The sequence below is a fragment of the Triticum urartu genome, chromosome 4 (genome assembly GCF_003073215.2).
Source record: "Triticum urartu cultivar G1812 chromosome 4, Tu2.1, whole genome shotgun sequence".
In the NCBI taxonomy this organism is placed as follows: Eukaryota; Viridiplantae; Streptophyta; class Magnoliopsida; order Poales; family Poaceae; genus Triticum; species Triticum urartu.
In genome coordinates this window covers 609439751-609449107 of record NC_053025.1, presented here as the reverse complement: position 1 = coordinate 609449107, position 9357 = coordinate 609439751, and the positions used below count along the sequence as shown (strand labels likewise).

Genomic DNA, 9357 nt, shown 5'->3' with positions numbered 1-9357 from the left:
AACGACGAGGCACATGATTTTGTTGCAACTAGCAAAGTCGGAGCTGAAATGAGCTTTGTGTTTTTGCTGCAATCAAGCGCGGCGAGGACAGACGGCGCTGCTCCAAGCAACAATCGGCCTTGCGGGGCTTTTGTTACATGCTGCAACCGGAGTTGCAAATTGCTACTACCGGCATCCTAAACGGCTACAAACCGCCGTCTTGTTTTGTTGCTGCGGTGGCGAGCTGCTGCCATCGCCACCGGAGCTACAACTGTTGCCACACCAAGCTGCAACCGTGGGGTGTAGTTGTCTCATGGGTGGAGCCAGCGGCAAGGACCTTGACCGGCGACGAGGACAGACGGCATGGGCGGCGATTGGCTCTGTGCCGTACTGTGCTCTGCGCTTTTTCAACATCTAATTTTTGTTTTGCACAGGACTAGAACGACTGAGGAAAAAGCCACGGATACAAATATTTCAAAGAAGTAACAATCAATATTTCAAAAAGGTAACAATAAAAACCACGGACCTGATGTGGAGCTCCCGCGTACTCTGGCGCCACGAACCTCAGGGATTGGCTCCAGGCTGCATCACATCGGAAAATGAAGAAGCATCGGTCAAATCAGTTGGCTCCTGTTGGGCCAAGTGGTAAACAAGAGGGAGTGAGTGGGAGATGATGACAGTGAAAAATTGGTGGTGGCCGTCGTCACCGTTGCCATTTCAGCATTCCTGGTGGCAGTGGCGATTCCACCGTTCGGGCACCCTGGGCACGTGCCCGGGCTCGCTCGCTGCTAAATTTACTAGACGCCGGAGTCATAATCCCGTATAACGTATTGTGCACGATAAAAAATACAGCAGCCTCATGATGAATTGGCTAGTTTTGGGCTTAGTGACGCCAAACGAGGACGCCATAGGCAAGCCCATCCATTAATTCATTTATTACGTGGGCCATGATAGGGTAGCCATCTCGTGGCCTCCGAAAAGAATGTGAATCCATCGATCGATCACTGCATCCAGCGCTTCGCTCGCCTCGCTGTGCGCCGTGCCGCAGGACGTGCAGCCCTAGCTACTCCAACATCGGCGGTGGCGGCAGGCGAGGTGGACTGGCGGAGGCGCGCAACATCGACAGCCGGCAAGACCGCAGGAGATGGTGCACGGCCTGGTCTCCAATTATTTAGGCTACTACTCCCGCTAGCGGTGATCGAGATCGGAAGCCGAACCACGGGAGTCAAAGCGGCAGCTCCTATGGTGGGAATTCCACTCCATCTCCGACGGATGGTAGCCACTCGTGCAGCACCGGCGAGTGCCCAATCTGTGGAGGCAGCAAGTGGCAGCAAACTGCCGACAACTAGGGCTACCGGCAGCAAGCTATGAAGTTTTGGAAAGGGCATTTGTCTAGGTTCAGTTAGCACATTATTGGTATGATTTATTCCCACTAATGTGTTTAATTTCAACAGAAATTATATTATTTGTTTTTTAGGATGAAATTATATAATTTGTTAATGTTTTGTATCTTGTAGACTCTCATGTGCGTACAAGGATGAACATGAGAGATTGGATTTTTATCATGGAGGTGTCAAAATATTTGGTTGTGTGGTTAGTTTTTAGCAAGTTAATTGGTATTATATCTGATGGTTTTATTTACTTCTATGATCTATGAACCATTAGTGTATATAATGCACATGGCATTTATCCAAATGTATGATACTTGTGGCATTTGATAGACTAGGCTTAATTTTAGCTTACGGCGTGCCCAGGCTTTGGCAATTCGCTGGCTCCGCCCCTGCCTGGTGGTTTCCTTAATTACTTCCGGTGGACACGAGCTGCACTTAAATTTTGCTTTTGATTAATCCAGAAGGAGAAGGGGCCAAAACTGATCTGCAGCAGTACTAGTTGAGATCATATGCGTATCGATGGTGAGTTCAACACTTCAAATTCCATCGTGCTGCAATAGTCTGAATCGTGCTCACAAGCTCCGGCCACTAGCTACTATATTGTATTTGAAAGCCCTTCGGCCGTCGCCCGTCACTGCAGCAGCGTCGTCGTTCTCCTCCAGCGTGGCCTGCGCAGCCTTTCCTCGGCTGCACAGCGTCGCCTTGCCCCTCCTCAATTACTCCTTGGCCGCTGTTCGCCCCTCCCCCGCACCACCGTTGTCGCCCAAAGCAAGTCCATTGTATGGTCGTGGCCTTCCTCGACGGCGCACAGATTGCTCTTCGGTCTCCGCAGTAGCTGCTCCGTCATCGTCCCCACGCCATCCGCAGCAGCCTCGGTCATGCCCTCCACCATACCGCCATCGTCGTCGTCATAGAGTTATGGTTTGGGTGGGGAATCAGGAGAGAAGGTATGGGGCCACATCGATCACACGCACTTCTGCTTTTTCAGCGGGCTAATGCGGGGTAGAAAGGACTTTTCATGTTGCACATAAGGGTGTTTGTTGTTTTTCTCTAAAAAAAGGGTGTTCGTGGTTAAAACTGACGGAAAGGTTATAAAGAGAATAAAATAAAGTTTGAGTGTCAAAAGAGGAAGAAATTTTTTAGGGCAAAAAAAGGAAACTGATTTTAAGAAAGAAATCAAATAAGGAATTATTTCCAGATCTATCTCCTCCCTTCCGCCGCCGCCGCAGCTCAAAAATTCCCCACCAGAAACCCTCGCCGTCTCGACCCTCCATGCCGCCACCCGCATCGGCGCTGCCGGCCGAGCTTCTGGAGGAGATCTTCCTCCGCCTGCCGCCGGACGAGGCAGAGCACCTCGTGCGCGCCTCCCTCGCCAACAAGTTCTGGCTTGGCCTCCTCTCCGGCGCTCGCTTTCGCGGCCGCTACCGTGAGTTCCATGGAGTTCCCCCCATGCTGGGCTTCCTTTATTCCTGCCAATGGAACTCCCGCCCGAAGATGGGAGATAATATCCCACACTTTGTCCCCACCACGAAATTCCGTGCGTGCATTCCCAATGATGACTGGGGGGACTGGGAATATGATGCGTGGGACTGCCGCCATGGTCGTGTTCTCCTTGGCGATGTGCAGGGCCGGCCCTGAGGGGGGCAGAGGGGGCGGCCGCCCCGGGCCCCCGCGTAGGAAGGGGCCCCCTGATGGCCTGGTTCCGCGTAATGTAACAGATCGATTCTTAGGAAAGGGAAAAAGGTTACAGCGATTACTTCTCGGCTTGTCGCACGCGCAATCTTTCCATATCTTCCCCATTGGCAACAAATCAGCCCGAGACTCAGCCTTGCCATTGTTGCCAAGGTTGACAACGCCTCAGATTTATGTACGAGGCCGTCTAATTAAGGTTTCCAGCTGCAGGGCGCGATTAATGGAAGAAGGTATTGCGAGTTTCCAAATTCTCATCAACCTCTTCTTCAACGCAAATCCTCTCTTTTTATATTATCGCCAGATCGTTCATTCATTTGTGAAGGTCATTCTCATACATATCTCATTCTCAAACTCTGGTTTCTTGTTTTGACTGGGATTAGAAAAGAGGACTCTTCGTGACTGGTAAGCATCAGCAATATTTTGCAATTTTTGATTTTCTAGCCATCAAGTACCTTGTTCCATACCTTTCTTAGCATTTTTTATTTAATTAGCAGTGTTTTTAATTTCTTGTACTATCATATGTTTGTGTGCTAGTAATTAGTAAGATTGCTAGTATCCATCTGGTAATGAAAATGAAAACAGGTATGTGAGTTGACCGAGTCCTCAAAAGGAGCATAGACGTTTTTTATAACATACACGAATACTTTTACTGCTCGGAATTCAGAGGAACTAGCTTTAGTTACTGCTGAGGAACAACCTAACTAAAATTCTTACGATGATAATATATTTAGTAAGCACCAAACTGTTACATATTCACCTAGTAATAAAGGTGTTGATTGACAAGAGCGACGACTTTTACTGTGAATGTTTATGACTCCAAAGTTTTTGAATAATTGAGATGACAAGGCAACAAAATTATAATCTATCGAGTATTTATTTGCAACTGAAATAGAAAAAATTACTCCGTTTATGTGGCTTTAGGGCCCCCTTCAGTTGTCTTGCCCCGGGCCCCTGAAATCTCAGGACCGGCCCTGGCGATGTGGGCTATAAACCCATGATGCTCACTGTTTGGGATCCCATGACGGGCTGTCGGAGGGAGCTGGATGCGCGGTGCTCTGCGCGGCAAGTGGTTGTGACCACAGTACGTGCCACGCAGGGCCCTTCCAGGTCGTCTTCATCGCTCTGAACAAGACTGATGCTCATGATTGTGTTGCACATGCGTGGGTGACCTTGCCGGTGACAGGTGACCACAGCAACCCCATTTTGTTGAGCATATACCGTTCTCATTTTGATAACTGAAGCAATCCATGCTCCGGCCTTCAACTTGACTCCGATGTGTACATCCACGAAGCGCCTCCTGTCTTCGTCCAAAGACACACTTCACTTCAAGCTTTGTGGCTGCGTCGATGATCGCCTAGTAGGAATTCTCAAGTACGACCTGAGCACTAATTGCTTATCACTGATTGATATGCCGCTTGCGGGGTCTATCATTGCTGATGATGTTATCCTCATGGCGATGGAGGATGACAGGTTGGGGTTTGCACATGTGGTTGGGTTAATCCTCAATCTGTGGTCAAGGCACATGGGTTCTGACGGAGTTGCATCATGGACTCAGCGTACAGTCATCAATATCAACGACATCCTTCACATTCGAAATCCAAAGAAAAGACTTAGGCTGATTGGATCTGTGGAAGGCACCGATATCATTTTCGTGACCACGGATCTTGGAATCTACAAGATTAATCTGAAGTCACTACAGTGGAAGAAAGTATGGGAGAGAGAAAAGTTTCAAGTTTTCATCCCATACACGAGTTTCTACAATTCACAAGGTATGTTTGTATCTATATGTCCTTTCTTTTGTGATGTGGGAACAACTCTTAAATAATACTCCATACAAGTTAGTGGAATAAACAAAACATTGAATGCCTAGTCGGATTGAAAGTTATGTTTGAAATGGGTGCAAACAAACTTTGAGTGCCGTGTGGTTACAACTAATTATGCTTAATTTGCAATTTATACAGTATCATGTAATCCCCCTTCTAGAATCATACTGACAAACCTATGTTTGCGGAAAGGGTGACCCCCGGTGATGCGGCGCATTAAGAATGTGTGGTTGAAGATGTACGAGGCTACACTCATCAACAAGATAGGTGACAAACTTGGAGGCAACAGGGGTCTCGCGAAGTCCTGATGAATTATGTCATCATTCAGTAGCCCTTTTGGTGCAGCGGTGCTTGCTTGTTTTCTCATGTTGTTGGTAGCTTTTGTCAGTTAGCTTGATAATCTCCCGTGTTAGAGGCCGAGTGAATTGATTCTCTGTAATGAACCTCTAATTTGATGTACCCTGTTGTAGAATTTACTTGAAAAAGCATTTGCAGACAGTAACTTGGTATTACCATTTTAAAAACTCTACAGTTTGCCCTGTCCCAGCTTTGATCCAATCTTTAAATTCATCTCTCAAAAGATGCACTGTTAGGGAGTGGTTTCTGTTTCCCGAGAGATGGTGTGATGAACCTTTTTGCACCTTGGCTTGCTGGTTTTTTCTTAATGAATAATCTGATGGATTTAAGTTCTGTGTTTTAGCAAGCAATGTTGCTGAAGAGTGTAGCACGCGAACTGGATCTCGAGCTATAAGTTCAGTGAACTATAGGATATGGGGTTGCATGGCTATGAAGATCTCATAGAGATTTTAATTGCTTTAGTAGCTCCAGAAAACTGTTTGGTGTGTGTTTGTTATTCGTTGTGCATCTTTAGCCATGTAAGGAGATGAAACAGAGAGGCAGCAGTCCTGCCCAACTCAACTGGCCTCACCAAAAAGAGTTGGACCCTCCCTCTCCCTCCCTCTCCCGCGACCGCGCCGCCCCCGCGGGCGGCCGGCCGCACCCAGCCTTCTCCCCCGCGCGCCTCTCCCTTCCCCTTCCTCTCTGCCGCCGTCGCCGACGCCCGCTGCGGGCCTGGCCCGGGCGACACTGGTGGCGGCGCCCCCCTGGCTTTTCCCCTCTCGGGTGTTCGTCGGCGCGGGACGGCGCGACCCCGGGCGGGGCTTCTAGGCGGCGGCGGTCCAGCGGGGCGGCGGGGACTCCTGGCGCGAGCGGGGACGGATTTCTGGATGGCGGCGTCGCCGCTGGCGGCGGGGCGACATGGCGGCGCGGTCTGGCAGCGCCCGCTCGGCCCAGATCTGGGCCCTTCGGGCCCCATCTGGGCCTGGGCGGGCCAGCGGCGGGTGGGTCTGCTTCGTGGCTTCTGGGAGGCTGGAGAGAGGCGATGAGCGGCAGGGTGTTGGCGGCGCCATCGCCGACTTGCTGCAGCGTGACGGCGGGGCTTAGCGGGCCCGTTTCGGGCCTGGCCGGGCCAGGCGTGGCCTGGCATGCCCTGATGCCGCGTCCGGACGGCTATTGCGACGGTGCCGGAGGCTCTGGCCTCCCGCACGACGGCGGTGGAGGTGGTTCCCTCCCGTTCGGCTTCGGTGCTGCTTCTCCCTCCGTGGGGCGCTTCTCTCCGGTCCTCTTGGCCTCGTTTTGGTGTTCGCAGTGAGGCGGCGTGGGTGACGGCGCAACCGCGATGGCGCATGGTGGTGGGCGGCGGTCTGGCTGGCCGGTCCGTTGGGCGGCGGGGATTGGAGTACGGAAGAAATCCTTGCCAGTCTTCGGCCCTGATGCGGTGACACCTGCGGGTGCCACCATTCCTTTCTGGAGGGTGTGGGTGATATCCATTCCCCACCTCCCTCTGCGTGCCGGGGAAACCCTAGGACATGTCCGGGCAGCAGCGTCGTCGGCGTCACTTTCCTTCTTGGAGGTGCTGTTTTGTACGCGGTGGTCCGGAGCCTCGGGTTGTAGTGGTTTGTCTCTGGTGGGCGTAGCGGTGGCGGGTCATCCGCGCTCTGTCGAGCTGCCGTTGTTGGCATTTACTTCTTCTTTTTCTTTTAGGCTTGTTGTGCTGTTCGCCCCAGCGATCATGTGTCGGTGTTGGTTGCTTTGGAATACAAAGCGGGGGAAACCCTTTTTCGGTAAGAGATGAAACATGTTGTTACATTTGGGGAGCTAATGTGACAACCAACAATTGCAGTATTGTAGAGGCTTTCAGATGTGCCTCGCTCTACCTGTATGTAACTAGCTCTCAAGCCTGAAGATCTGTAACTTACAGTGTTCTAATGAATAAAACAGCCCCTTATTCGCAAAAAGAAGAAGAATAAAACAGCCCCTCTAGGGTCTTTTTTCATACCCCCTCCGTTCCGAATTACTTGTCGCAGGTATGAATGTATCTAGATGAATCACGAGAGAGACGGTTGAGATGACTGTAGCAGCCACGGCGAATGGTCAGAGCTTCAGTGGGATTTGTCGTCAGCTATATTAGTATGGATTGAATATACAGGACACTCGCAAAAAAACACAGGAAGTAGCACCTGAACAGTGGTTCATGTACACGTCGTGTCGGGTGGTAGGTGCGACATATACCAACGGGTGGCTTATCATTGTGGGAGCCAGTAAGACGTCGCCGGTGCCTGGAAACGGGATGAGGCGAAGACATGCACGCCGGCGAATCTTACCCAGCTTCGGGGCTCTCCGTGGAGATAACACCCCTACTGCTGCTCTGCGGGGTCTCCGCATGATCACTAGATGGACAAGTAGCTACACAATGCTCCTTGAGCTGTTCGGTGGGAGGAGGAAGAAGGGCACGGCTAGCTTGCTTCTTCTCCTTGTGTGGTGTCTAAAACTAGCTGGGGGTCCAACCCTTTGCATGGGTGCCCCGGGGGGTTTATATAGGCCTACCCCCCGGGGGTACAATGGTAATCCAACTGGGCGCGGGGCCCAGCCGTCTGTGACTGCGCTTTGCCGGCTTCTGCGCCGGCCGCTGGGGCCCGCCGACTAGTGGGTCCCGCCAGCTGCTGGCTCCTCGGTCGACAGGCAGGCCCCACTGTTCAGGACCTGGTCGGCGGCTGGTTACTGTTGCTCCATCTTGGTGACGTGGGCTTCGTCGTGGTAGGCGTGGCTACAGTACCGCCGTCCGGCGGGCGATTGCTGTAGCCTCACCGCGTCTTGTCTCCTTAATGGGGCGTCCCCTTCGAGGAAGATGGCAAGCCGGCTGCAGGGAGCCGGCTCTCTCTTGGGCCGACTGTGGGAGGTGTGGCCGCCTTCGGGTGTCTCTCTGCCTGAAGGGACCCACCGCCCGTGGGCCGCACTGGTAGTCCGTCGTGGATGGCGTCAGGGTCGACATGGCAACAGTGTTGCGCCAGGCGGGTCATGGTCACCCGTACAGCGCACTGTGCCGGTCGTGCTCCGGGATTTGGGGGTGGCAGGCTTCACTGTAGCCACGTCCCGTCTCATCGCCGCTAGGTGGATGCAAACTTTGAGGGTACGGTCTCGACCGCTTTATGGGAGCCGGCTTCTTGGAGTCGGCCTTCTCGCGGCCGGCTTCTCGAAGTCGGCCCTCCCATGGCTTTCTTCATGAGGGCTAAAGTCGGGCCGCCTTCCGAAAGCCGGCCTGGGTGACAGCCAGCAAGGGGAAGGCGGCCCCATGTCTTGGATTCTTGAGAGCCGGACGGGCTCGTAATTTTTTCAGAAGGGCCAGGGGAAGCCGGCTAGGCTACCCATGCCTATTTACTCCGACAATAGTCCCCGAAGCTGATCGAGCTTCGAGGCAGACAGAGGGACGAGAAGCTTGGTTAGCTTCCTACCCTGAGGAGCCGGCTTTGCTGGTGTATGCCGATTTCAGAGAGCTCTTGTGTCTTGCAGGCGGGATAGTGGTTGACCCGCGTGCTGACCGCGGGCCCTCCCGTGGGCCACGTGGCAGCGGAAACCTGCCAGTGCACGCGCGCGACGGGACGCCGCCGCAGGCCCGGGCCCGCCACTCCTAGGCCTCGGCCCGAGCGTGATCTTCTGCGGCCCAGGTGGACCGCTCGCCTTCCCGTGACGATTTTATTTCGCCGTTAGGGCGTAGTAAACACGGGACGTGGGGGAGTGGGCACGATCGATCCCCACGTTCCCCCACGCCGCGCCTCCTTGGCTCCGCCGCGCGAACCTATAAGTAGGGGGAGGAGGGGGAGAGACAGAGGTTCGCACGCTCTCTCTCACTCCGCCCCTCTTCGTCCTCCTTTCTTCCTCTCGCTGCCGTCGCAGCTTCCCGTCTCAGCGCCGCCGTGCCGCCGCATCGTCTTGCTCCCATGGCGCTGTCGAGCTCGTGGGACGGCTCCAACGTCCATGAGGACCATGTTGAGTTCCTCCGCCAGACTCGGCGCCTGCCCGACGCCAACCTCGTGCGGGTCCGCCCGGCGCTGGAGACGGAGATCTCGCCGGCACCGGAGGAGGGCGAGCGGGTCGTCTTCCGCTCGCACTTCCTGCGCGGCTTCGGCCTTTCG

General features: G+C 53.4%; 1 long non-coding RNA gene across 1 annotated transcript; it reads left to right on the top strand.

The window, feature by feature from the left end:
• The first annotated feature begins 2160 nt into the window (after positions 1-2160).
• LOC125554404 lies at positions 2161-5416 on the top strand. Its single transcript, XR_007304401.1, has 3 exons — positions 2161-4433; positions 4525-4831; positions 5078-5416. It is a non-coding gene; the product is annotated as an uncharacterized LOC125554404 (long non-coding RNA).
• Positions 5417-9357: the final 3941 nt, after the last annotated feature.